This window comes from Tachyglossus aculeatus, chromosome 4 (genome assembly GCF_015852505.1).
Source record: "Tachyglossus aculeatus isolate mTacAcu1 chromosome 4, mTacAcu1.pri, whole genome shotgun sequence".
In the NCBI taxonomy this organism is placed as follows: Eukaryota; Metazoa; Chordata; class Mammalia; order Monotremata; family Tachyglossidae; genus Tachyglossus; species Tachyglossus aculeatus.
In genome coordinates, this window is record NC_052069.1 from 71,984,156 (window position 1) to 72,011,104 (window position 26,949).

Consider the following 26,949-nt stretch of genomic DNA (forward strand, 5'->3'; position numbering starts at 1 on the left):
CTGGGAGCCAGAATGGTCAAAGAATGTTCCAGTTAGGTAGATATTTTTAATATATGGCAGGATGCATCAATATTCATTGAACACTGCAGAGCAGTGGTGCTCAGGACTGAGGAATTTATCATAAAAATGAAGGAAACTGTTCCTATGCTTGAGGAATTCACATTATAATGGACATATTATAATGTCTTAATATTAAGTAGCATACTATGCAAATGCAGTCTGGCTTCAGCCCCCCTCTTGGAAACTATTCTCTCTAAAGGCAACAGTGACCTTCTTATCAAATACATTGACTTCTATTCCTTTCTAATCCTCCAAGACTGCTCAGCTGTCTTCAACACTGGACAATCTCTTCTCCTGGAAACATTATCTAATAATGGCTTCATTGGACACTGTCCTCTTCTGGTCCTCTGCCTTTCTGACTGCTTCTCCTTGGTATCTTTTGTAGGCTCCTCCTCTGCCTTCCACTCTCTAACTGTGGGAGTCCTTCAAGGCTCAGTTTTGGTTTCTTTACTCCCATTACTTGGACATCCCATTCAGTACCACAGCTTCAGCTACAATCTCTACATGGATAATTTCCAAATCTGTTCTTCTAATCCTAACTTCTGTCCTTCTCTGTGTCTCACGTTTCTTTCTGCCTTCAGAATATCTCTACTTAAATGTCACACTAACAACTCAAATGTAACATCCTTAAAAGACAACTCCTCATCTTTCCACCTAGACACTCTCCTCCCCTTATTTTCCCATCACTGTAGACAACACTATTTTACCCCATCTCGCAAATCTCAAATGTTAGTTTTTATCCTTGGCTGATCTCTCTCATTCAACATGTCACCATACGCTGTAAACTCACCCTTCACAACATTTCTATAATATACCCTTTAGCCTCTCACCAAGCTGCTATCCTGCTGATACAACAATTTACATATCCCACCATTACTATTACATCAGCCTCCTTGCTTACTTCCCTGCCTCCTGTCTCTTCCCACTCCAGTCCAAACATCAATCTGCTGTCCAAATCATTTTCAGTCCATGTTTCTCCCTGCTCCTCAAAACCTTCCAGTGGTTGCCAATCCACTACCACATCAAACAGAAACTCCTGATCGTTGGCTTTAAAGCATTCAATAGGTTTTCTCCCTTCTACCTTAATTCGCTGATTTTGTATTACAACCTAGCCAGTACATTTCACTCCTCTGTCAACCTATTCACTGTACCTTGATCTTGCCTATTGTGCCACCAACCCCTTGCCTTCATCCTCCCCTCTGGCCTGCAACCCCCTCCACCTTCATATCCCACAAACCACCACTTTCCCCACCTTTAAAGCCCTACTTTAATCACATCTCAAAGAGGTAGTCTCCAGCTAGTTCCTTATTTTTCCCCAATTGCTCTCCATTCTGTGACACCCCTGTACTGGAAACTGTATCCTTTAAGCACTTGATATTCACAGTACTAAGCATTCAGGAGAGGAGAGTACAGTTGGTAGACACAATTCCTATCCACAAGGGGCTTACAAGTTAGTTGGGGAAACAGACATTAATATGTTACAGAGAAGGAAAGCAGCAGAGTGTAAGGATATGTACATGAGTATTTTGGGGGTGGGGTGAGTATCAAAGTGGTTTGGGGTATAAACACAAGTGTATAGGCAGTCCCAAAGGAAGATTAGGGTGGAGAGTCAGTCAGTCAATTGCATTTGAGTTCTTACTGTGTGCAGAACATTGTACTAAGTGGGAGAGTATAATATAACAATAAACAGTTGCATTCCCTGCCCACAATGAGTTTACAGTCCAGAAGGGGAGGTAGACATCTATATAAATTACTTATGTACATATTTGTAATTTATGTGGGTGTCCCAAGGTGACCCTGGGGTACTGGCCATCTCAAGGTCAAATGCTAACTCGTGACCACCTGAGCCAGCAGGTGGAACTCGGAAGTGAATGTGGGATACGGACTCCAGAACCAAAACTGCTAGATTGACAGCCCAAGCTGGGAATACAGAAGGTGCCCCTCACCCCCGTGTCAATCAAATTAGGTATGGGGGAGGGCAGAGATTGGATAAACTGAGGCTGGAAGCTGGAATGGCCTAGGAGCACAGGTGATAAATACCTGTCGCCTCTGATCCTCGAGGGCAGAATGCCGAGACACGCAGCAGCAGGAGGAGCAGCCGCTGCAGCAGCAGGAGGAGCAGCCACTGCAGCAGCGGCCCACGTGTCTCTCTCTGCCCAGAAGGTCAGATGCCCTCTCTGCAACCAGAACCAACATACTGAGGGGAAAGGGCCGCGGGACCGGTGAGTGTCTCTCCAAAAGTTTGTGGGTGGGACCCAGGTGCCCCGCTGTGGATGGTGATCATAAGTGGATTTCTCCAGTGTAGGTAGAGGAAGGTAGAAGGTAGGTAGAACTAGCTAGCCACCCACCACGTATGTGGGGAATGGAATGGATTCTTCCCGAATGGGAAGTGCACATTGGTGAGAGCTAGCCGCCTCACCCACGCGCAATTAACATATGATTGTGTTCCTTCTGTTAGAGGAACTCAAATATTGCTAATTGATTACATTCCTCCCGAAAGGGAAGCTCAATCCATTGCGCCTAAACAACTAAATAATTCAATTCGCCTTGCGGAATAAATTTTATATAAAACTCAGGCCTTCCATCCCCGGTGTCTCTCCCTCTCCTTCTCTCTCTCTCCTCCCCTCCCACACCCCAATTACTGAACGAAACCATCCACTGGATGACGGGTGACAGTGGGGCTGGGAGGTTGAGGGAGGGGGATGAATAAAAATGAGGTTACTTAGGGAAGGCTTCCCATTCAGGCCCCAAGCCCCATAGCGCTGATGTTCATATCCCCAATTCATTTTTATTAATGTCCATCTCCTCCTTCTATACTGTAAGGTCATTGCGGCGGACAGTGTCTGTTATATTGTTGTGTTGTACTCTCCCAAGTGCTTAGTACAGTTCTCTGCACACAGTAAGTGATCAATAAGAAGTACAATTGATTGGGAAGATACGATTTTAGGGAAACCCAGGAATTCAGTCCTCATCTTCTCCTCTAACTGGGTATAGTCAGCTACCTCATCTCCTCTCTTGTGCAGGTCCTTTACCTCTACTTCCTACCTAGAGTGTTTCCACATCCCCTAACTTCAAAGTCCTGCTATTCTGTGGCTAATACATGGTTTCTCTTTAGTCAGGGGATATCTTCAGCAATTCTTGTCAATTGAGGTCAGGAAGACTTATCTTTTCCATTTCCTTTTTCCAGATCCAACCTTTCTCAGAGCTGGACAAAGGAATGGTCTCAGATATCTTGCACAAACATACTTAGGCCATTGTTTTCCTAGCCCAGTGGACTGGGTGACCTTAAAAGGAAAACAAATCTCTCCTTTTGCCTACCCACATCATTTCTCACTAAAGGTTAAAATCTATCCTTTAAATGTGAAAAAGTGCAAAATGAAAATTATGGTTATACTTAGGAAAATCAAACCAGGCAGCTGGAATCATTTGAAATATTCACATCCCATGACTTTTAAATGGAGCACTGTAGCCACATCTCTGTTGGAATAACCAGGATAAATAATTTTACTTAATTACCTATGAATCTTTATGTTTCAGACCCCAAAGACTCTCCCCCGACCCAGGCTTCACCATTCAGGTGCCATATCTCTCTCATAGTGCTGGAGGTACTGTTAGACTTGAATGATTTGTGATAGATACTGGCCCACACTTGCTGACCTACATCAATGAGAACACACCGACATCCCAGGACTTTAAAAAGAAATAAAGGAGGAAGAGTACCTGGCCAGAGTCCAGGTGCTGGGTCTACCAAAAACACTGGTAACCATGCCTGAAATAGTTCCCAGACAGAATGATGGTCAACAATTAGCTTTACAACTAGAGATGATGTCAAAAGGAGAGTCAGTGAGAGAGATTCAAAGCTGTGTGCACACAGACTGGTTCCATTAGTTCAGCCCAGGTCTCCAAAGCAGAAATGCACTTTCACTCCAAGGCTTTTGTCTGGAAGAGGGATGGGATCGTAAAGCTCAAGAGTAAATCATTGTGTCCTTGAAATCTTGAACCACTGCTATTGTTTGGAGAGAAAACTTGCTATATGTGGTCTTGTGAGCAAAGCAGGAACAAACTGTGTCTTGACTGTGTCCCAGTACAGAGGTGAGAGAGGTTTGGGGACTACACCCTCAGTAATAGTGGGTATAGCAATAAAGATAAGCTCTTCTCCACCTCAGTACCTTCCGGAAAAATATACACAACCAGACTCTTTGCTTCCTGGGACACTTAGGTTTCTCCTTTCCTTCCTGGCAGTTTCCTTGCCAGCTTTCTACCAGTCCCCTGGAGAGTTGGTAATTACAGAGCTCGTACCCAAAGACTAACAATGACCCAGACTGCTGACACTTAAATTGCTCAGGTCACTTGACCATATACATCCCATAACCCAAACCAGTCCAACCCTAGCCACAAAACTAATTGGATAACAGAAACTTGGCTTTCTTGGCCTCAAATAAGATTCTGACCACTAGCCAGGCAGCCAAATCATGCTGGATGACAGAATTAAGAGATTCAGTTTAACAGATCCAAACTCTGTAAGGAATTATTTGCCAACTACTTTACAGCTAGAGTAGGATGCATTTGTAATTAATTCCTTAAGAAATCATATTTTTGCCCCTGAGTGGTAGTATTCAAGTACCTGGAAAAAGTCTCTGACTGAAATATCATCATCATCATCAATCGTATTTATACAACATAACATTACTGTAGGAAATCAACTGGTATTGGGAATGTGTTATAGTGAACATTGAGGTATAAAGTTTTTATTCTGAGATTCGACTTGTAGTTCATTACTTCAGACTTGATAATGACAGTTTTAAGATTGATCAAAGAAGGACTTATCACCTTCTTGTCTGCTACAGTTCTGCCGCAGCATCACATTTGTTGTTTTTATCTTTCAACTTACGCCTTTTGGTATTTTTATTGACTGAATTTGCAAAGAAAAATAACAGTGCACAATGTAATGTATTCCTTTTTGTTCTCTTCCTAACCTGCTAGAGCAGCCAATACCCTTAATTTTAGAATTATCGATTTGAAAAGTAGCCCGTTAAAGCCTAAAATGGGTTCGATCTCGTATGAATGATGAGCCTTGGTGGGTTAAATGAGCAATCTTTTGCCCAGTAAATGTAAATTCAATTCTATAAAATTAATTCTATACAAAAGAATACAGGGTCCATTTTAGAAAATATTGAACTGCTCTATAAGCTGAATAAACACCACAGACCCTGTTTATTACTGCATGTGAAAATTATTGAAACCTGATGGATAGTCCTGTTAAGATAAAGAACCACCCTATTTGGTCCGTTGTAAAATAGGTTCTCTCTGGATGTGCTTTTTTTTTTCTTTTCATTTTAAAGATCCATCACTTTGCCTTTGGGCATGCAGGGAAATTTTAAAACAAAACCAATTAAAAACTTCATACCAGTTAATAATTCTCTGTTTAAATAGCATCATCCATTCTTGAACATTCAAATTAATTTTTAAGAAAGCCTGAGGGCAGAAATGGAACATATAATCTTATTTCACTGAGCCTGGGAGAAAGCACAGAAGTTCTGGTGTAGGAAAGAACCACTGATTAAACATTGTTTTGCAAGTCTCTTCAACAGAAAAGTTGAGACTTTATCTTTATGTTCAGTTTTCCATGTTCTCTTGTCTGGCACAGAAAACAGGCTCTGGTGTTTTGGGAGCAAAGGAGATGGAAAATACAAAGGTTTTTTTTTTAATGTCTCATCAACATCTTCAAGGAGGTGAAAGATCAAAGTGCTGTGACTACCATGTCATCTTATTATCACTGTCCTTGCAGGATGATTGTGGCTATATTTTTGGCCAGAATCACTTTGAGTATTATTAAACCTACTCTCCTGGATGCAAGGTTTCTCAGACCTTGTGTGATATGCTGTGGATAGGTTTTTGCAGCACCACAAGAGACGTGCACAGTGCAACCCTAAAACAATTTGCATGGGTTTTACAAAAGCTCATGACACAATCAGTAGGATCTGGGCCCTGGAAATTACTTTTAACATGTCTTTTCTGCTATGTTCCATGTCAGCATACTTGGTTGTGTTAAAACCAGGATAATCTGTTTTGATCTATTCGCTACTGGCAACTGGATAAGCAGGATTGTATAGTAACACCAATTATGCTCTATTTATTCTACTGTTATGCTAGGATGCAACAAAGAACCTGAGTGCTAGTACTAGACTATAATTCTGATCCTTTGGGAACCTCTTTAAACTTGTTTTCAAGCATCATCAAAGATAATAATTCAAAAATCAGTGTTTTTTCCAGTAGCAGTCTCTTGATGTACACAACCAAAAAGAACTGCACATAGCTGTGAACCACTCTGCAGGCTCAGCCTGGCATTGTGGACTGATAAATCTGAGGTAGTAGATTACCTGAGTGTTTTGCAGAGTCCTTTGTCAAACAAGCAATGGTCCTTACTGGATTCCAGGAATTTGATGCAACTAGAAAAATCTGCTACCTAGACAGCAAACTAGAGAAAGTCAAATTATTCCTTGGGAGATTATCATAATTTGATGGCAAGCCATCAGGCTTCAGACCAAACTGAAAGTCTACTGACCTCATACCTGATAAGACCCATACCCACTACATTTAATCCTGGAGCAGTTCATTACCCAGCATATGTGAGTTTTTACTTGTAGCAGGTTGCTTTCTATTTGCTAGTCCCTGCCCAAACTAAGAATTGAATAGGTATGCCTCTGCTCGACTCTCCCTTCCATAGTTGAAACAGGTAGAATACTGGAAACTCTCCAAGTGTGCTCCTGAGAGGGCAAGATGCAAGTAGGTATCATAATCCAGTAAATCAGAGAGTGTCAAAGCTCTGTTTGTTCAACACTGCTTTTTTAGGAGAATGGGGGACAGATTCCCAAGTAGGATAAAGGATAGGGAAAATGGGTTTCCATGGGTTGAATGAACTAAATAACATGGGATCTTCAAGCATACGTAACATGAAAACATTAGGTGTATCACATATAAATGAAAAAGGAGCAGGTACTAAAGGATCACTTAAAACTAGATTAAAGAAACCTCAGGAAAAAAACAAACCTCAAACCTGAATGTGGCCTAATATTAAGTGGCAAGGCAGGATCACTGGTAATGAGACTCTGAAACACAGTCCAGGCATCAACCCTGGAACAAGCATTATTTCCATACATATTTGATTCATACATGAAAATAGAAGTGCAGGTTAATCAAATAATCACTCCATGGTGAGCTGAAACAGGGCAGCCAAAAGCAATGAATAAGTGTTTTTTGGAAGCATGTCAAGGAAAGGACAAGCACAAATGAACCACTTTTATAGAGTAAGGAAAGCATTATGAGCTGACAATCTATCAAATGGTATTGGGCATTTACTGACAGTACTGTACTAAACACATGGGATGGTACAATGCAATAGATTAGGTAGAAGAAAGTGGAAAATGTGTTTTCTTGCTGCATACACTAAGAAAAGAGCAAAAGATTTTCATGGACATATTTTAGAGGTAAAAGCTTTCCCTGAGTTGTTAATAATAATTATGATAATAATAACTGTGGTATTTGTTAAGCACTTACCAAATACTGGAGTAGATACAAGGTAATTGGGTTGGGCATAATCCTTGTCCCTCATAGGGCTCAGTCTTAATCCCTGTTTTACAGATGAGGTAACTGAGTCACAGAGAAGTTACTTGCCCAAGGTCACACAGCAGACAAGTAGAAGAAACGGAATTAAAAACCACGTCCTTCTAAATCCTAGGGCCATGCTTTAGCTACTAGGCACACTGTTTAGACAGCGCACTGTAGAGCAGTCGTTTAGTGGAAAGAGAAAAACAAGTCTGGAAACTGGTGGGCATGGTTTTGTATGTAAAAAAACATGAGCCCCATGTGGGACAAAGACTTTCTGATTTGATTATTTTATGTCTACTCCCCAACCCTAGTACTTGGTACCCAATAAGCACTTAACGAATACCACTATTAAGAGCATTGCTTTAAATGCTGGGTATAGCAGTAGATCTTCCTGCAAGAGGAACAAAGCCATTTTTTTCCAGCAAAAATTTTAAGAAGACCGTGGGCCAAAAGCAATCAAAAATATTGGCAGGTAATACAATTAAAGATAATCTGAAAAGCAATATTAGTGGGAAAACATTAGAGTGGATAATTAGTTATACTACTCTTTTAAGCCTTATAAATTGATCAACTGCAGTAAAACTGCCTTTAGTACATACAAATTTATACTGTAATAAAAGTTTTATTGATTTATAATAAATATGAATATACTAGGTGTAATTTTCTGCACAAAGCTAGGTGAAATCACATTTACATCCATTGATTAAAAGCACTTTATTTTCTACAGTGAAACAATTTAATTTGAGCTTCATAAAAATCTATCAACATATAGGAGCTTCCGTTGAGGTTCTGTTCCCCAAATCTTCAAATATTTTAGCTAATTCAACCGTTATCGCATTTTACTTTTTACAATATGGTAGCCATAGAGAAGGAGCATGACCTAGTGGAGTGAGCAAGGTCCTGAGTTCTAATTCTGACTCTGCCATTTACCTCCTGTGTGACATTGGGTGAGTCACTTATGTTTTCTGTGCCCCAGTTTCCTCATCTGTAAAACGGGATTCAATACCTGATGTAACTCATCTTTAGGCTGAGAACCCTGGTTGGGACAGAAACTGAATACCTTGTAACTACCCCATCGCTTAGTACCATACTTGTCACTTAGTAAAGCCTTATTAATCTTCCCTGCTTAGATGGTAAGCTCTTTATGGGCAGGGAATGTCTACCAACTCATACTGTACTCTCCCAAGTACTTAGTGCAGTGCTTGTCCTCCCTCCTCGAATCTGACAATTTCTCTTTTCTCCTCAACCGCCAAAGCCTTATTGAAGGCACATCTCCTACAAGAGGCATTCCCAGACTAATCCCCACTTTTCTTCGTCTTCCACACCCTTCTGCATTACTCTGACTCATTCCCTTTGCCCTCCCCCTCCAGCCTCACAGCACTCATGTCTATATCTGTAATTTTATGTATTTATTTTGATGCCTGTCTCCCCCCACCCCTCAGACTGTGAACTCATGCTGAAAAGGGAATGTCACTGTTTATTGTTGTATTGTACTTTCTCAAGAGCTTAGTTCGGTGCACTACACACAGTAAGCACTTAATACTATTGAATGAATGCTCTGCACACAGTAAATGTGCAATAAATATGATTTGAAACGAAGAAATGTATTTCTAGCATCCACAAAGCTTTATCTTAAATCAGTTTAGACAATCGATCAACGGCATTTATTCAGTTGTTTTTATGGTATTTAAGGTAAAGCACTCTTCTACGCGCTGGGGTAGATAGAAAGTAATTACAATGGATGCATGGGCTCATGGTCTTAATCCCCATTTTACAGATTAGGTAACAGGCACGGATAAGTGAAGTAAGTTCACTGACTTGCCCAAGGTCCCACAGCAGATGTGGCAGATCCGGGATTAGAACCCAGGTCCTTCTGACTCCCAGACATGTGCTGTATTCACTAGGCCATGTTTACTGTATGCAGAGCACTGTACTAAGGGCTTTGGAGAGTACATTGCAACAAAATTGATCCCCTGCCCACGTAAATTTTACAGTCTAGTGGGGAGGGGTTGGATGGGAGTGAGCTGATGAGGGCTAATGTGAGAGGAGGGAAATATGGGGAAATGATGAGAGTGGGTGATTAGAAGGAGGGGACTAAGGGGACATAAGGTCAGAGTGATTTGAGAGAATGCTTAATTTGGAGTTTCCCATGATTAAATGTAGTGTCTTCATACAGGTGGAAAATGAAGATACCCGATAGTTCCCAACCTGGGTGATCTTTGAGTGAATAGATGAATGTTGATGTTGAAGTAGGTGGTTGTGTAGAGATGTAAACAGTTCTCACGGCTGTGACAATCTGCTCCTTCCCCAAGCCATGAGTCCAAAGTGCTTTACAGTCCATTCCCAGTCACATACTAGATCCCTCCACAGTCAGGATGGCTTTGGGAAGATGTGTCCAATTCTGGGGCATAGTCTCATGGTCAAGTCTGCCATTTACAGCTCCCAGTGTGTAAAGCAAGGCTCAGGAGAGGCCACTGTACAGTCCAATGACACAGTCTTGAGGAAAAGGTAAATTTATACTAAACAGAAAAAAAACTAAATAGAGCACTATCTAATCACTATCTAGATCTATTCTTTTCTTGCAAATACAATATTAATGGATTGGTGGTAGTAGTCTAGGATTGAGAGAAAATAAGGCAGGGAAGGGAGAAAGACAAAATGAAAAATAGTGAGACAAAGGCTCACTGAGACAGACGATAAAGATACAAGGAGATGCAAAAAAAGAAATTACACACACACACAGATGAAGGCGAGAGACACCCACCTCTCCTTCACATCCAGCCATAAGATCTTCTGTTTGTAGCAGCTACAGCATAAATAGCAGCAGGAGCCACAATGGGAAACAGTTGTGGGAGATAATTTTTTTCAAGACTGTTGCTTCTGCTCCATGTCTGGCTCTTGGTTGCGGGTATCTTCTTTTGCTTCTGCTGCAGCTTTGTCCAGATTTCAGTAGACAGAGTGGCACCTGAACTCACAGAGCAGCAGGGAAGAAGTTCCTTCAACTTGGAGCAAGGAGGCAAGGTGACCATTGAGGGCACTTGAGAATAATGGATCAGTCAGTCAATCATATTTATTGAGCACTTGCTGTACTAAGCACTTGGGAGAGTACAATACAACAATAAACTGACATGTTCCCTGACCACATTGACCTTACACATTAGAAGGGGAGACAGGCATTAATATAAATAAATAAATTAGAAATATGTGCATAAGTGCTCTGTGGATGGGAGGGAATGAATAAAGGGAGCCGGTCAGGGTGACAAAGAAGGGAATGAGAGAAGAGGAAAGAAGGGCTTAGTTAGGGAAGGCCTCTTGGAAGAAGGGGCCTTCAATAGGGCTTTGAAGGAGGGGAAAGTAATTTTCTGTGTAAGATATGAGGAGCGAGGGCGTTCTAAGCCAGAAGCAGGATGTGGACAAACTCTCGGCGGAGAGATAGACAAGATTGAAGTACAGTGAGAAGGTTTGTGTCTGAGGAGTTAAGTGTGTGCGGTCTGGGTTGTAGTAGGAGAGTAATGAGGTGAGGTAGGAGGGTGCAAGGTGATTGACTGCTTTGAAGCCAATGGTGAGGAGTTTTTGTTTGTTGCGGAGGTGAATGGGCAACTTCTGGAGTTTCATGAGCAGGGGGAAACAAGTCCAGAACATTTTTATGGAAAAACGACCCAGGCAGCAGAATGAAATATGGACTGGAGTGGGAACGGACAGGAGGCAGGCAGGTCAGCAAGGAGGCTGCTATGGTAATCGGGGCCAGGGGTAGGAAAGGTAGGATAGGTGATTGGATTAACATGATTGCAGTGTGGATGGAGCAGTAAAAGCAGATTTTTAGGATGTTGTGCAGGCTGAACAGGCAGGATTTAGTGATGGATTGATAAATCCACTTATCAATCCATCATAAGTGATTGAATATGTGAATGAATGTGACTGCTGGAAGTCACAGGTTTACATTATAGTTTTGTGCATTACATAGGATATGCAACTTAGCACAGTGTTCTCCTCCAAAACTTTTTTATTGAAATCTGCAGTTCCTGGGGCCTCACCTGGTCAGAGCTGCTGTTTCACTTCTAGCTCACTATAAAGAGAGATGCTGCTTCTGAGCCTGGGACTGAAGCGTGGCCCAGTGTAAAGAGCACAGGTTTGGGAGTCAGAGGTCATGGGTTCTAATCCTGGCTCCGCCACTTGTCAGTTGTGTGACTTTGGGCAAGTAACTTAACTTCTCTGTGCCTCAGTTACCTCATCTGTAAAATGGGGATTAAGAATGTGAGCCCCACATGAGACAATCTGACCTCCTTGTATCCCCCCCACCCCCTGAGCTTCGAACAGTGCTTTGCACATAGTAAGCCCTTAACAAATAACATCATCATTGTTATTATTACTACCTAGTGGCAGAATTTGAAATAGAAGCTGGGTGTTTCAAAGTGGCGGACATAAAGATATACTATCAGACATAGAAGCAGTTCCAGGCAAAGGACAGCCGAGCCGAAAACTGGATGAATGGGCTTCCTAGGTATCTCCACTGTGCGTTTTTCCTTCTGCTCCTCTACTTTTATGGCCAGTTGACCTGTGAACCACTCAAAATCTCTCAGCCAGCAGCATGTGGCCTGTCGACCACAGGTTTGACACGCTTACATTAAGTAATCCTTAAGAATCTGAGTTAACAATACTAGTAGACTGAGAGGATATGTAAATTGAAGCTGTAGTGCTTCTATTTAGAGACTGATTTTTTAAAATCCCTTTTAATGACCCCTTTACTGTCTAATAAGATGTAAATGTATTTATAATTGAATTAGTAAATTAACTTTTTTAATCTCTTTGGTGTCTGTCAAATGATGAATAGGAACTCAAGTGAATGTTATTTTTACATTTAGATTCTCCTCAGGTGACACTGAAATAGAAAAGTAATTCTATAAGCAGTCTATAAATACTTTAGAACTAGACATATCTAATCTTTCAACATAATTTTAGAAACTGATTAGATAGAAAATATAGAGATCTCCCCCATTCACTTCTTTCACTCTCTTGTTTCAACAATGAAGACCTATACCTGGTTCAATAACCACCATGCCTAAAATCAGAAGCATGTCGTACTAATTTCTGACGTATTCCAAACTCCAAAAGGCCCAACCAACTTTATGTTCAATCACTGGAGAGGTTTAAATTATCCACCCATCTTCTCCCTTACCCTGAGCTGTTTTAGTTCCCAGTTTGCACATCTAACAAGTCATGTACTGAAAACCATGAAAAGACACTATAAATCTGATTAAATAGCAATGTTAATCCGTATCTAAGAAAATGCAGCAAATGTGTACATTCATAAACACTTAATTTGACAGTCACCATTCACATTCAGTAAGAATGTGATCTTTTAGTAAAAATGAGATCTTGATTTCATTATCTCTGCTCAAAAGATGTCATTAATTAAAGCTAATTTGAATTGTTAAATATCTTTAACCGCTAGTCAAAAAATTCAAAGAGGGAGGAAAAGGTACTTAAGGCTAGACAAAAGTATTGAGAAGTATGGACATTAAAATTTAAAGCACTATCATTTAAAAGGGCTAAAAGAACATTACAATCAATCAATCAGTGGTATCCATGAATGTTTCCATCAAATTGAACCCCACTCCTTTCCCCCATAATAATTGTTTTCTTTATTACCATAAACATTATAAGAACACCTTTGCTATGGTTAGTGTTAATAATATTATGCCTATAAGTTTTTCTGATAATTGATCATATTGCCAAAATATCTTTATTTACACGTTCAGATTTAAATGCTAATTCCATTGATTAATGAGGGAAAATGAACTTGGTTCTGTTTTCAATAGCCCCTGCGCTCAGGATAGAAGTTGAAGCAGCGTGGCTCAGTGGAAAGAGCATGGGCTTTGGAGTCAGAGGTCATGGGTTCAAATCCCGGCTCCACCACTTGTCAGCTGTGTGACTTTGGGCAAGTCACTTAACTTCTATGAGCCTGTTACCTCATCTGTAAAATGGGGATTAAGACTGTGAGCCCCCCGTGGGACAACCTGATCACCTTGTAACCTCCCCAGTGCTTAGAACAGTGCTTTGTAAATAGTGCTTAATAAATGCCATTATTATTATTATTATTATTAAGTTTATGTTTTTCAGGTCATCTTGGGTCTAAATAGGCTCAGTTCCCTTAATCTTTCCTTATGAATTGTTCTTTCCAGTCTACCTTTAAGTTTTGTGTCTCTGAAATAAAATTTGTTGTTTTTTTTTTGAAATAACACTTTAAAATTCTGATCTCAAATTAGTCCAGAGTTGGAGGAGAGGGATAAAGACTGATGGCAAGATTTGCAGTGCTCATTCTTTCCCCTGTACTGGTATTAATATTGTAAGAAGTACATTAAAGTCATTATTCCTCCCTTATTCTCCCTCCCCTGCATCAATGTACTTGTGTCTGAATCCTTTAACCACTTTGAAAATCATTCCATCCCTCATCACTTAGATTGAATACTCTGCTGCTTCCCCTACCTACAATTTATTTTAATTTTAATATATTTCACCCTCACTAGATTGTAAGCTCTTTGAGGGCAGTGATGGAGTCTACCAACTCTATTTTCCTTTCCCAAGTGCTTAGTACAATATTGATCTTGAGGAAAAACAAATGATTTACAGATGGATGTCTAAAGATAATCAAAATCATATTCTTGAGTGCTAGGGAAATGGTGTCAAAATGTGGTTGTGGTGGTTCAACCATATGCCTTTTTCTTATATGGACTATTAAGTTATAAATATCCTGCACATGCATCAAGAAAATTCATTCAGGGTAGTTGAATAAAATATAATAATAATAATTATGGTATTTAAGCACTTATTATGTGACAGGCACTGTACTAAGCTCTGGGATTTATACAAGCAAATTAGGTTTGGACACAGTCCCTGTCCCACATAGGGCTCAGTTGTAATCCCCATTTTGCAGATGAGTTAAATGAGGCACAGAGAAGTGAAGTAACTTGCCAAGGCCACATAGCAAACAAGTGGCAGAGCTGGGATTAGAACCCATAACCTTCTTCTCCCAGGCCCATGCTCTATCCCTGCTTCCCTAAGTGTCCCTGTCATGCTGCTTCCCTAAGTTAATTATCAGTGTGATTTCTTTTTCTTGTTTTGCTTAAGATTTTTGATAGATTTGTTTTATGATTATTTTAAAAGTAAAAAGAATGATGCCAAAAATTCACCTTTGCAAAAATGTAGAAGTCAATAATGCTCCATTAAAAATTGTATTACCAAGTTTCCATTGCCCCCTCCCCTCAAAGAACAAATGAAAAATTACGGCAGCGTGCCCTGGACCGAAACTCTCACAGTTTGCCCAAACAAGTAAATTTAACCGTAGTTTAAGGCTTTCAGGAACTTAAACTATGAACTGACCAGCAGACAGGGAGCATTATTTTTAATACAACCAAATTCTACTCTTAATACATATCCTCAACACACATTTTTTGATAGAACATAGTAGCAGAAACAGTAGTGTAGGGAGGTTAAGAGATATGCCCAAGGTCAAAGAACAGCCCAGCGGTAGAACTGACCTTACTCTTTCTAGTAGGCTGTCATAATTAAAGAGGAGGACTTTGGATATGTCCAGAAAAGTAGGGTTCTGAACACCTTCATCTGTTTTCTACTCTATAATAGTACTATAAGGGCTACATAATTTTGTGGCACTAGTTTCCATTAGTTTGAGCACTAGTTTCCATTAGTTTGAGCTACTGTGAATGAGTGAATCTTTTCATGAATTCTTGATTCACATAGTTTTTTTTTTATTAAACTCCCAAATTTTAAAAATTGTAAAAAAGCAATCAAGAATGAATTTATTTTGTTGGTCTCTTCACAGTGATAGAGATAGGCACCAAGTGTCTTAAATAGTGTACTGCAGTAGGAATACCACTTTGGAATCTTTTCTTAAGATAATTTCACCTGCATCTTAAAACTTTTTTTATTATTCAGAAGCATATAGTTGATTAACGTAGCCCTGGTCATATAAATTCTTAAATAGTGTACTGCAGTAGGAATACCACTTTGGAATCTTTAGATAATTTCACCTGCACCTTAAAACTTTTTTTATTATTTAAAAGCATATAGTTGATTAACGTAGCCCTGGTCATATAAATCACTATGTAAAAATTAGATGACAAAGGTCAAACACTGAACTGGCACAGTTGTAATATTGAAGTATTGTTGCAAACTATAGAAAATTTGGTCAATTTTAACCATAGTGTGAAGAGCAGAATTCTGCAATGGAAATTTTGCTGTGTTAATGAATCAGAGCTGTTTTAAAAATGTAATACTTCATAAAACATGAAACTGATTATAGCACAGTTTGACAAGTAATTTATTATTTAGTTCAGTGCAGCTGTTCAATTAAAAATGTTTGGCTGTGACCTATGATCATTATTTAAAAATAATAGATTAATTGACTGAACAATTTTGTTTTGACAGAAAAAAAATGGTCACTTGATGAAACTAAATTAGTTCATAAATCACATTCCAATTTGCTAATGAATTTATACGGTAAAATGACTGAACATTTTATGAAACATTTTCTGCACCAGTTATGTACACATAGGACCTGGCTGACTTGATCACCTTAGTTCCATTTTCTTTTTAATATAAACCACTGATAAAGACAAATTACAGTTTTTTCCTTAATCTAAAGCTATTAGACAATTTTGGGGTGATAAATTTTTTTCAGATTATTTTAGTACTACATATAATTTGTTACCAATTTCTTTCCTCTCGCCAAACAGTAAAAGTTATGTGATGACACTATATCGATAAATGAATTATATTTGAGTGCCTACTATGAGTAGAACTTTGTACTAGGTGCTTGGAAGAGTACAGTGTATTTGGCAAAATCAATCAATCAATCGTATTTATTGAGCCCCTACTGTGTGCAGAGCACTGTACTAAGCGCTTGGGAAGTCCAAGTTGGCAACATATACAGTCCCTACCCAACAGTGGGCTCACAGTCTAGAAGTGTGATTTCTAAAATGATTTCTGCACACAAGGAGCTTGCAGTGCAATGGGAGAGACAAACAATAGAATAAATCTTAAATTAGGTTTCCAACATCTTTATTTCTGTGGCTGAAATTATTATAAATGACCCATAAAGTAAGCTATAGAAGTAATAGTCTTTCAAAAGTGTAAAATGTTACCTTTTTAGAAATGTATCTTTAAGCGTGACTACTTTGCATTTTGAGAGCTATGTCAATTCAGTTCCATGGGCTTGTTGGGCAAGGGGTCATAGAGAAACCATTATCACTACTGTTCGTAACATTTTACTAAGTCCCACAGGGCTAAATTTACCTCCAGGATTTACTAGCATAACCAACTTACCTTATGGCTTGTCATGATGCTTGATTGTGATACTTCTTTCATTCTGTTGCCTATCATCGTAGACCACAATTACTATTCATTCATTCATTACTCCCAGATTCTTGAGGTCATGGTCATAGGTTCATATCCCAACTCCACCACTTGTCAGCTGTGTGACTTTGGGCAAGTTGCCTAGCTTCTCTGGGCCTCAGTTACCTCATCTGTAAAATGGGGATTAAGACTGTGAGCCCCATGTGGGACAACCTCCCCAGCGCTTAGGACATTGCTTTGCACATAGTGAGTGCTTAATAAATGCAATTATTATTATTTTTTTTTCTTGGAGGAACTGTCATACAGCCACCCTAACCTCAAAACCCTTATGGAAGCACATTTCATCTAGGAGCACTTCCTTGATTAATATCTTATCTCCCCATCATATATCATTGTGAGTAGGGAATGAGCAGCCAAGCACATAGAGCATTGCCCAGAGTAAGTGCTTTATAAATGCCAATAATTGATTCCATCCAAACTCACTTCAGTTCTGTACCACCACATATTTAACTATCTGCAATCATCTATAAAAGCTGTGCACTTGTCCAGTTCCAAGTGGAGCAATGTGACTTAGTGGAAAGGGCACGGGTTTGGGAGTCAGAGGATGTAACGTTTATTCCCAGCTCTTCCGTTTGTCTGCTGTGTGATTTTGGGCACGTCACTTAACTTCTCTGTGCCTCAGTTTTCTCATTTGTAAAATGTGGAATAAATACTACATCTTCATGCTTAGACTGTGAGTCCCAGGTGGATTGTGTTCAACCTGTTTATTATGTATTTATCCTAGTACAGTGTTCAGCACAAAATAACACTTAAGTACATTAAAAAAAAAGCAGCAGGCTCACTGGTGATGGTTCTCCAAGTATTCTTTGATACTACTGTCAGAGGAAAAACTATTAATCTGGATGGATTATTGACTGTTTCTTATGAGCCCTCTCATCAACTCCCCCTTCTTGCCCGTTGCTGGGTAGGGACTGTCTCTATATGTTGCCAATTTGTACTTCCCAAGCACTTAGTACAGTGCTCTGCTCACAGTAAGTGCTCAAGAAATACGATTGAATGAATGACTGAATTAATTAGGATTTAACTAGCGTAAATTAACCTCCAAAATTTCAAGATTTTTTTTTTTTTTAACGGTATTCACCAAGCACTTACTATGTACCAGGCACTGTTCTGAGCGCTGCAGTAGAGACAAGCTAATCAGGTTGGATACAGTCCATGTCCCATATGGGACTTAGTCTTAATCCCCATTTTACAGATGAGGGTAATGAGGCACAGACAAGTGAAGTGACTTGCCCAGAGTCACACAGCGGGCAAGCAGCAGAACCAGAATCCAGCCAGGCTTATAATCCATCAATTAGGCCAACTTTATTCCTAGTTTACCTTTTCTTCTGAGATCCCAGACCATTCCGTCACTCCGCCCATATTAATCTCACTGCTCTGCTCCTACAATTGCTTCTGACCCATTGTTCACCAGGTTAATGGAAGTAGGATTGTTTGAAGCAGCAGTATGTATGTCCTTTTTTAGAAAAAAAAAAGTGGTTTTGTGGATAATAGATATTGAATATTAGTTGTAAAAAACAAATTAGTTGAATCTGATTAAAAGCATAGTTAAATTGAAGTAAATGAACTCGAACATAAGAATATTAGGGAAGAAAAGTATTTTCCTTGACAGTATAATGCTCAAATGTCGTTACACCACTTGACCTTTTTAATTCTGTTCTTATTAATAGAAACATCATTTGTCTGATATCTCAAGTCAGAATAATTAAATGTCATCCTTCTAATCCCGGAGATATCTTGTAGCCTTGGTTTGGCATATAAACATTTGAATGAAAAGAGGTATTTAAAATCAGTAGTCTAGACAAGAAAGTTAAAGACTCATTCAGCTGGTTAAACTATATTGGCTCATGACTTACTGTTTTAATCACCCCATGTTTGTATAATGCTGAGGTTGCTCATCCTTGCAGATTACACATTAAGGAAAATGCATGCTTTATTAGTGTGCCATGCAAATGCACGTGCATTTATTTTTGTTAAAACCACATCATGCTGTATCCAGCCACTTAACTAGAGTTTCCCTGATTATGACATCACAGTCTAATCAAAATGCTTAGTGAAAGCACACATTTGAGCTGAACTAACTATACTTGTGTTTACAGAGAACTCTTGTATTGTGGGGATTTGGTGTTGTGTTTCAGAAAACTTGTGTTGTCTTATTCAGGTTCCAATGCTCAAATCAACTTCTGCAAATCAAGCTCTGCACACAGTAAGCGCTCAATAAATGCGATCAAATGAATGAACTGCTACCAACACTGCATTATGTTTTGCACAATAAATTTGATACAAAATGTCTAATGATATGAATCAATAATGGCATTTACTGAGCACTTACTGTATGCAGAGCATTGTGCAATGCTAAGTTCTTTGGAGAGTACAATTTAACAGAGTTGGTAGTCATATTTCTTACCAACAAGGAGCTCACACTCTAGAGGAGGAGCTCAGAAGGTGAAGCCAGAGACCCTTGACTCTAAATTGAGCAAGCTCCTGGCCAACTACCCAGGATGAAACTACAGCAGAGAGCACAGCTGCCCAGTTTGGCTTCATCCATAGCAATTCTGCCGAGCCCGCTTTTCTGCACAGAGACCCAACTGCAGAGAAGGACAGTAAGCATCAGTCCTTGGAGAAACGATTCCAGCTTTAGGACCAGAGCACTAAGGGCAGAGATCAAGACACTGGAGCTTGGAGCCTAAACCTTTCCTTCTTAATGGTTTAACAGGCAGAAAACCACCTAATAATGAAATCTAATTTTTTGGTCCAATTCTATTATTCTAAAATGGTAAGCAAACCCTTTAGTCATTTTGAAACTTAACATGTCCAGAACAGAACTCTTTATTTCCCTCCCAAAGTCTGTCCTCCCCCTGATTTTTCCCAGTCCAGTAATAATATTAATTTTGGTATTTGTTAAGCGCTTACTATGTGCCTAGCTCTGTTCTAAGCGCTGGGTAGATACAAGGTAATCAGGTTGTCCCACATGGGGCTCATAGTCTTAATCCCCACTTTACAGATGAGGTAACTGAGGCACAGAGAAGTTGTGACTTGCCCAAAGTCACACAGCTGATAAGTGGTGGAGCCGGGATTAGAACCTCTGACTCCCAAGCCCACACCTTTTCTGCAGAGCCATGTTACTATCTTTTCTGACTCACAAGCTTGTAACCTTGACATTATCCCTGACTCATCTCATTCAATCCCCATATTCAGTCTATTACTAAATCCTGTTGGTTCAACCTTCATAACATTGCTAAAATCAGCCCTTTTCTTCCCATCCAAACTGCTACCATGTTAATCCAAATATTTATCCTATCCTACCTTGATTACTGTATAAACCTCCTTGCTGATTCCCTGCCTCCTTTCTCTCCCCATTCCAGTCCATACTTCATGCTACTGCCTGGATCACTTTCCTACCAAAACTTTCCATCCTCTGGCCTGGAACACCCTCCCTCTTCATATCCAACAAACAGTCTCCCCTCCTTCAGAGCTTTACTGAAGGGACATAGCTTCTAATAGGCCTTCCTTGCCTAAACCCTCATTTACTCTTCTTCCACTGCCTTCTGGATTGCCCTTTATTCACCCTCCCCCAGCCTACAGATCTTATGTACGTATCTGTAATTTCTTTATAATAACAATAATAATGATGACATTTAATAAGCACTTACTATGTGCAAAGCACTGTTCTAAGTGCTGGTGTTGCCTGTCTCCCTCTCTAGACTGAAAGTTCATTATGGACAGCAAATGTCTCTACAAAGTCTGTTTTATTGTACTCTCCCAAATGATAATATAGTGTCCTGCTCATACTAAATGCTCAATAAATAAGGTTGATTGATTCTGAGCTTGTTTTCCCTGAAAGAATACTACTACTTTTTCCTTTCCTCCCTCAGAGGCATTTTGGGACAATAAAAACTATTGCTGGTAAAGTATTGCCAGTAGCTGGTAAAGGGCTTTTAGCCTCGTAATGACCTTGTCTCTTTCTTCTCTCATGACCCACCTCATGCAGGCCAGTTCCTTCACCTCTTTTCTAAGAGGCTGAAACTCCAAGTCATCTGCATTGCTGTGACTTCACAGCTCAGAAAAGGTTGGTTGAGGGAGGAAACTGAAGCCCATAGCAACAGCATGACCTGGTGGAAAGAAAACAGTCTGGCCTAGTGGAGAGACCTAGTGGAGTCAGAGGACCTGAGTTCTAATCCTGACTCAGCCACTTGTCTGCTATGTGATCTTGAGCAAGTCATTTAACTTCTTTGTGTCTCAGTTCCATCATCTTCAAAATGGGAATTTGCTACCTGTTCTCCTTAGACTGTGAGCCCCATCTGAGAACTCAACACTTAGTACAATGTATGACATCTAGTAAGGGCTAAACAAATACCACAATTATTATCATTATTGTTATCATTATTATTACTAGAGGCATGGCATGGTCAGTAATCATTTTCTCAGGCTCTCCACTGGTACAGATAATTAGAAGAGCACTGTACACAAGTAGAAGATCTTGTTAATTCATTCAATCGTATTGAGTGCTTACCACTGTACAGTGTGCAGACCACTGTACTATAAGGGCTTGGAAAGTACGATTTGGCAACACATAGAGACAGTCCCTACCCAACATGGCATTCTAGCTCTAGCACCATGATTATTGGAAGATATCCCAAGCCAGCATTTTTTAAAAAGCTAAAGGAAGTTGATGTGAAATGTAAGATGCAAAATATCATTGTAGGTATCAAGAAGCAGTGTAGCTCAGTGGAAAGAGCCTGGGCTTTGGAGTCAGAGGTCATGGGTTCAAATCCCAGCTCCACCACTTGTCAGCTGTGTGACTTTGGGCAAGTCACTTAACTTCTCTGGGCCTCAGTTACCTCATCTGTAAAATGGGGATTAAGACTGTCAGCCCCCCATGGGGCAACCTAATCACCTTGTAACCTCCCCAGTGCTTAGAACAGTGCTTTGCACATAGTAAGCACTTAATAAATGCCATTAAAAAAGAATAACAGGAGAAAAACATAAAAATGATGATCTTTTTATTTCTCACTATTATTTATTGTGCACTTACTGTGCATGAAGCACTTGAGGTACTGAACAATTTCTGTGTGCAGAATGCTTTGTTAAAAACTTGGGAGACTACAGTAGGGACCGTCTCTATATGTTGCCAATTTGTACTTCCCAAGTGCTTTGTACAGTGCACACAGTAAGTGCTCAATAAATACGATTGAATGAATATAACTGGGTTGCATAGTTCTCTACCCATTGATTACTTGAGTTAATGAGGTTGGTCAGCACGAGAAGCAGCATGGCTTAGTGGATAGAGCTTGGGCCTGGGAATCAGAAGATCATGGGTCCTAATCCCAGTTCCACCATATGTCTGCACTGTGACCTTGGTCAAGTCACTTCACTTCTCTGGGCCTCAGTTACCTAATCTATAAAATGAAGATTAAGAGTGTGACCACTATATTGGACAGGAACTTTTTCCAACTTGGCTACCTTGTATCTACCCCAGTGCGTAGCACAGTGTTTGGCACATAGTAAATTTAAGCTCTCTATAACTTCATTTTAGTTTTCTTGAAACATTAACAGCTGTGCACATTCATGTTAGCTATTACTTCTGTTTTCAAGCACTGGTTTATAACTTTGTCAGACAAAGGGTAGTTAATCCTGAGATTAAGAGAAATTGAATAATGGAAGGCACAATTTAGATAGAACTTCAGGAAACTTTCTGGCTTTAAAACCTGTGCCTTTTGTGTCATCTTTAGGGGTATGCTCTTCCCCAGATACTCATGAAGATCAGTTATTTATTTATTTATTTATTTTACTTTATTTATTTATTTATTTTACTTTATTTATTTTACTTGTACATATCTATTCTATTTATTTTATTTTGTTAGTATGTTTGGTTTTGTTCTCTGTCTCCCCCTTTTAGACTGTGAGCCCGCTGTTGGGCAGGGACTGTCTCTATATGTTGCCAGTTTGTACTTCCCAAGCGCTTAGTACAGTGCTCTGCACACAGTAAGCTCTCAATAAATACGATTGATGATGATGATGATGATCAGAGAGCCAACCATCCATTATGGGACAGCTGCTATCCTGATTAAATGAAGTCATATAATAACTGGTCTCTGTAGAGCTTTTCCAGTCTTCTGATTTTTGAAATGGAGATTAGAATGAAGTAATGTTATTCAGTGGCTCTTGGGATCCGTGGTGCTATATTTTGCCAAAGATACCAAGCACCCCAAAAACGATTCCAATTATTGGATACAGCTTACTGTATATCCCGAGACTGGGCTGAGTGTACACAATACAGAATGACAGAAGAGTCACTTTCTGTGGTAACTGCCACCTTCCCTTCCACCCCTGAGAACCCTTGCTCCCAACCATGGATGCTGGGCTGGTAGTCAGAGCTGCCGCAATGTTCTTTGGATCCCCTCTACTGGAACCAAACAAAGCATCCATGGTAACTGCTGCTATACCTCCTACTACTTACAGGTCCCTGCTCACACCTTACACACCAGGCTAGGTATTAAAAACTGCTGTTGTAAATGTTCTGCATCCACCCTATTGCTTACTGAGGTCTACCACTCTGCCTGGGAAGAGAAAAGCAACTACAGAACCCTGGAAAGACTGGTGGCTGAGATAGCAGTGACTGTGGATGTGTCTTTAACTCTGAACCTGAGGAGCCTTTTCTTTTGCTCCTCTAGCCACAGCACCCTACTGCTTCTGTTTTTATTTTGTCTTTATTGTGTACTATTGCTTCATCATTCCTGATGTGCTTTTTTCCAATCCCTTCTTCCCACTTCTATTCTTATATTGTGACCACATCTAAACTCCCAGCTGTGTGTTCTTTCCCAGGACACACTGTGCTTAATGATACAATTACTACTACCTCTATCCCCACAACAGTTGTGTTTTCTTTTTGTTCATAGGTGGCTGCTTTGCTCACCCTGCTGGGATCCTCTAGTGATAGAGTGGTGCAGACCGGGATTGTGATAGGTCTATTCTGATGGCTTTGACACCTGTCTACTTGTTTTGTTTTGTTGTCTCTCTCCCCCTTCTAGACTGTGATCCCACTGTTGGGTAAGGACCGTCTCTGTTGCCAACTTGTACTTCCCAAGCGCTCAATAAATACAATTGCATGAATGATGGACAGGCCAGGGTTATTAAGAGGAAGGAGAAAACCAGACGGGAGAGGAGGGCTCTGGATGAGACACAGCACAGTCAGGGTCATAGGTCAAACTAGGCATCCTGATGCTGAATGGAGTGACATTCACATACTACCTCTCTCTCTCTCTCTCTCTCTCTCTCTGTCTCTCTCTCTCTGTCTCTCTCTGTCTCTCTCTCTCTGTCTCTCTTTTCCCCCCCATACCTTCTCCCCCACCCCCAAGCTAATCCTGGAACTGAATACTGAGTTTTCATTCCATACTGCCATTTTGCTTTGGGTACTTGCAGGTCAGAAAAATTGGACTAGAAAAATCTCTGCCGTCTCATATGATCTTGTATAAACCAGTATTGGCACATAGTAAAAGCTTACTTAACATCAGTACTGACTTAACGGCTTCAATATTTAAATGCAAATAAAGCCTCCAAATATTATTTATGAATTCCAGCTTTGAAAGTGCAATATTTCTGAAAATCAATGAAGAATCTACATTTTTACATTTTTCCTGACATATTAAAAATGTGTTTGACAATGAAAAGTATTTCCTCTGGGATGGAATTAGCAGACTGAATTAAAACCTGAAAGCAAATTATATCAATGTTGTTTTGAGTAAATAGTTCGATTTTAAACTTTAACTGTTATAAGAATTCAGATTTACTCTTCCAAATATTTAAATATGGTAAAGAAAATTAAAATTAACAGTTAAGTTAATCGAATCCCTGCCTACCTAACCTAAAGTACATGCTAATTATTGTGCTTTAGACTTAGCAAAGCACACTTACAATGTAAGATTGTGAAATTAAGAAAGGGGAATTTTTAATACTATGCCTTCTTATCTGATTCTTACCAAACCATTCAAGTAATTGGAAGAATTTGTCTCAAATCAGAAGTGCTGAGCTCTTTATTTCTCAAGTAAATATCGATGGTAAGAGAAGTACTACAAGGAGGCATTCTAGGAGAATTTATGGACTTTTGAGGTTGAGTGAAGAAACCACTAACTGAGACAAGAAGTCACCAGACAGAGCAGGTCCTGTCTGGGGTGTGGGAAGAGAAAAAAAGTACAAAATAAAAGGAAATGATGATCATGGCTAATTCTACCATTATGCATGCCTTATAGTCTTGGTCTATTCACCAAGACATCAGGACTGAGAACTGGTTTGAAGAATTGATAGTAGACTGTGAGCCTGTTGTTGGGTAGGGACCGTCTCTATAGGTTGCCGACTTGTACTTCCCAAGTGCTTAGTACAGTGCTCTGCACACAGGGAGCGCTCAATAAATACGATTGAATGAATGAATGTTCTTGGTTTGTGCAGTGTCACATGTTCTCAGTTGTATTTCTGTTGGGGCAGAGGTCGAATAAGCAAGTAGGTAGATAGTACAACACTTTGCTTCACCATGCAGAATAACCAGTCAGTGGTATTTATTGAACACTTGCTGTGTGCAGAGCTCTGTACTAAGCTCTTGGGAGAGTACAATACAAAAGAATTGGTACACAGTTCTCTATTTGCAGTGAACTTAAAGTCTAGAGAATGCAGAATGCCACTGCTACTTCTGTTCTAAATGTTTCTTACCATGTGATGCAAATTTCACATGGGGGACAAGGGAAGAAACTGAAAGATAAGAGAGTGCAATGTCATTCATTCAATCATATTTATTGAATGCTTACTGTGTGCAGAGCACTGTACTAAGCGCTTGGGAAGTACAAGCTGGCAACATATAGAAACGGTCCCTACCCAACAGTGGGCTTACAGTCTAGAAGGGGGAGACAGAGAACAAAACAAAACATATTAACAAAATAAAATAAGTAGAATAAATATGTACGTGTAAAATAAAGAGTAATAAATACGTACAAACATATATACATATATACAGGTGTTGTGGGGAAGGGAAGGAGGTAAGGCAGGGTTTTGGATGGGGAGGAGGGGGAGAGGAAGGAGGGGGCTCAGTCTGGGAAGGCCTCCTGGAGGAGGTGAGCTCTCAGTAGAGCCTTGAGCTCTGTCATACTGGTTACTATTCTGAGGCACTTCCTGCTTACAGATTTCAGGCAGAGAAAGTATGATAAAAGCATTTGCTGCACATTCCATTTCATTGGATTCAAAGTGAGGTTCCTTCCTTTGTTGATTTGTTCTTAATTGGTGTTAAACATATTCTGTAATGTGTTCTATCGAATGTAAAATTATACCCTCTTGTTTGACCAACTTGAATAATTACAAAGGTTTGAACTAATGCGGGCCCTTTTCGAAAGTGATATTAACCTTCTCACAGTACCCCTCAACCTCCTCATTCTCACTGCCCTTGCCCATGGCTTCCCACTGGGTCGGAACTCTCTCTTAATCTCTTACAGACCACCACTCTCCTCATCTTCAAAGCCTTACTAAAATCACATCTCCAAGGGGCCTTTCCTTACTAAGATTAATTTCTTAGATCTCCCTTCTGTGTCACTTGGATCTGTTCAACATTAAAAACTTTGATATTCATCCCACAAAACTTGTGTATAGCTATGTGTAATTTATTTTAATGTCTATCTCCGATTCCAGTCTGTAAGCTCTTGTGGTTAGAGATTGTCTATACATACTGTTTTGTACTGTGCTCTCCCAAATGCTTTGTACAGTGCTTTGCACAAAATAAATATTCGATAAATATGATTGTTCCATTTATATGGCTGTATATTTGTATTTTGTATGTTAATTTATAATTTGAATGTATACAGATTATAT

The 26,949-nt window shown here is 39.8% G+C and overlaps 1 protein-coding gene across 1 annotated transcript in view; it reads left to right on the plus strand.

Moving 5' to 3' along the window:
• CSMD3 (CUB and Sushi multiple domains 3) overlaps nucleotides 1-26,949 on the plus strand; it is a 781,433-nt gene that overhangs the window by 142,772 nt on the left and 611,712 nt on the right. The gene's annotated exons all lie outside the window — the stretch shown is intronic.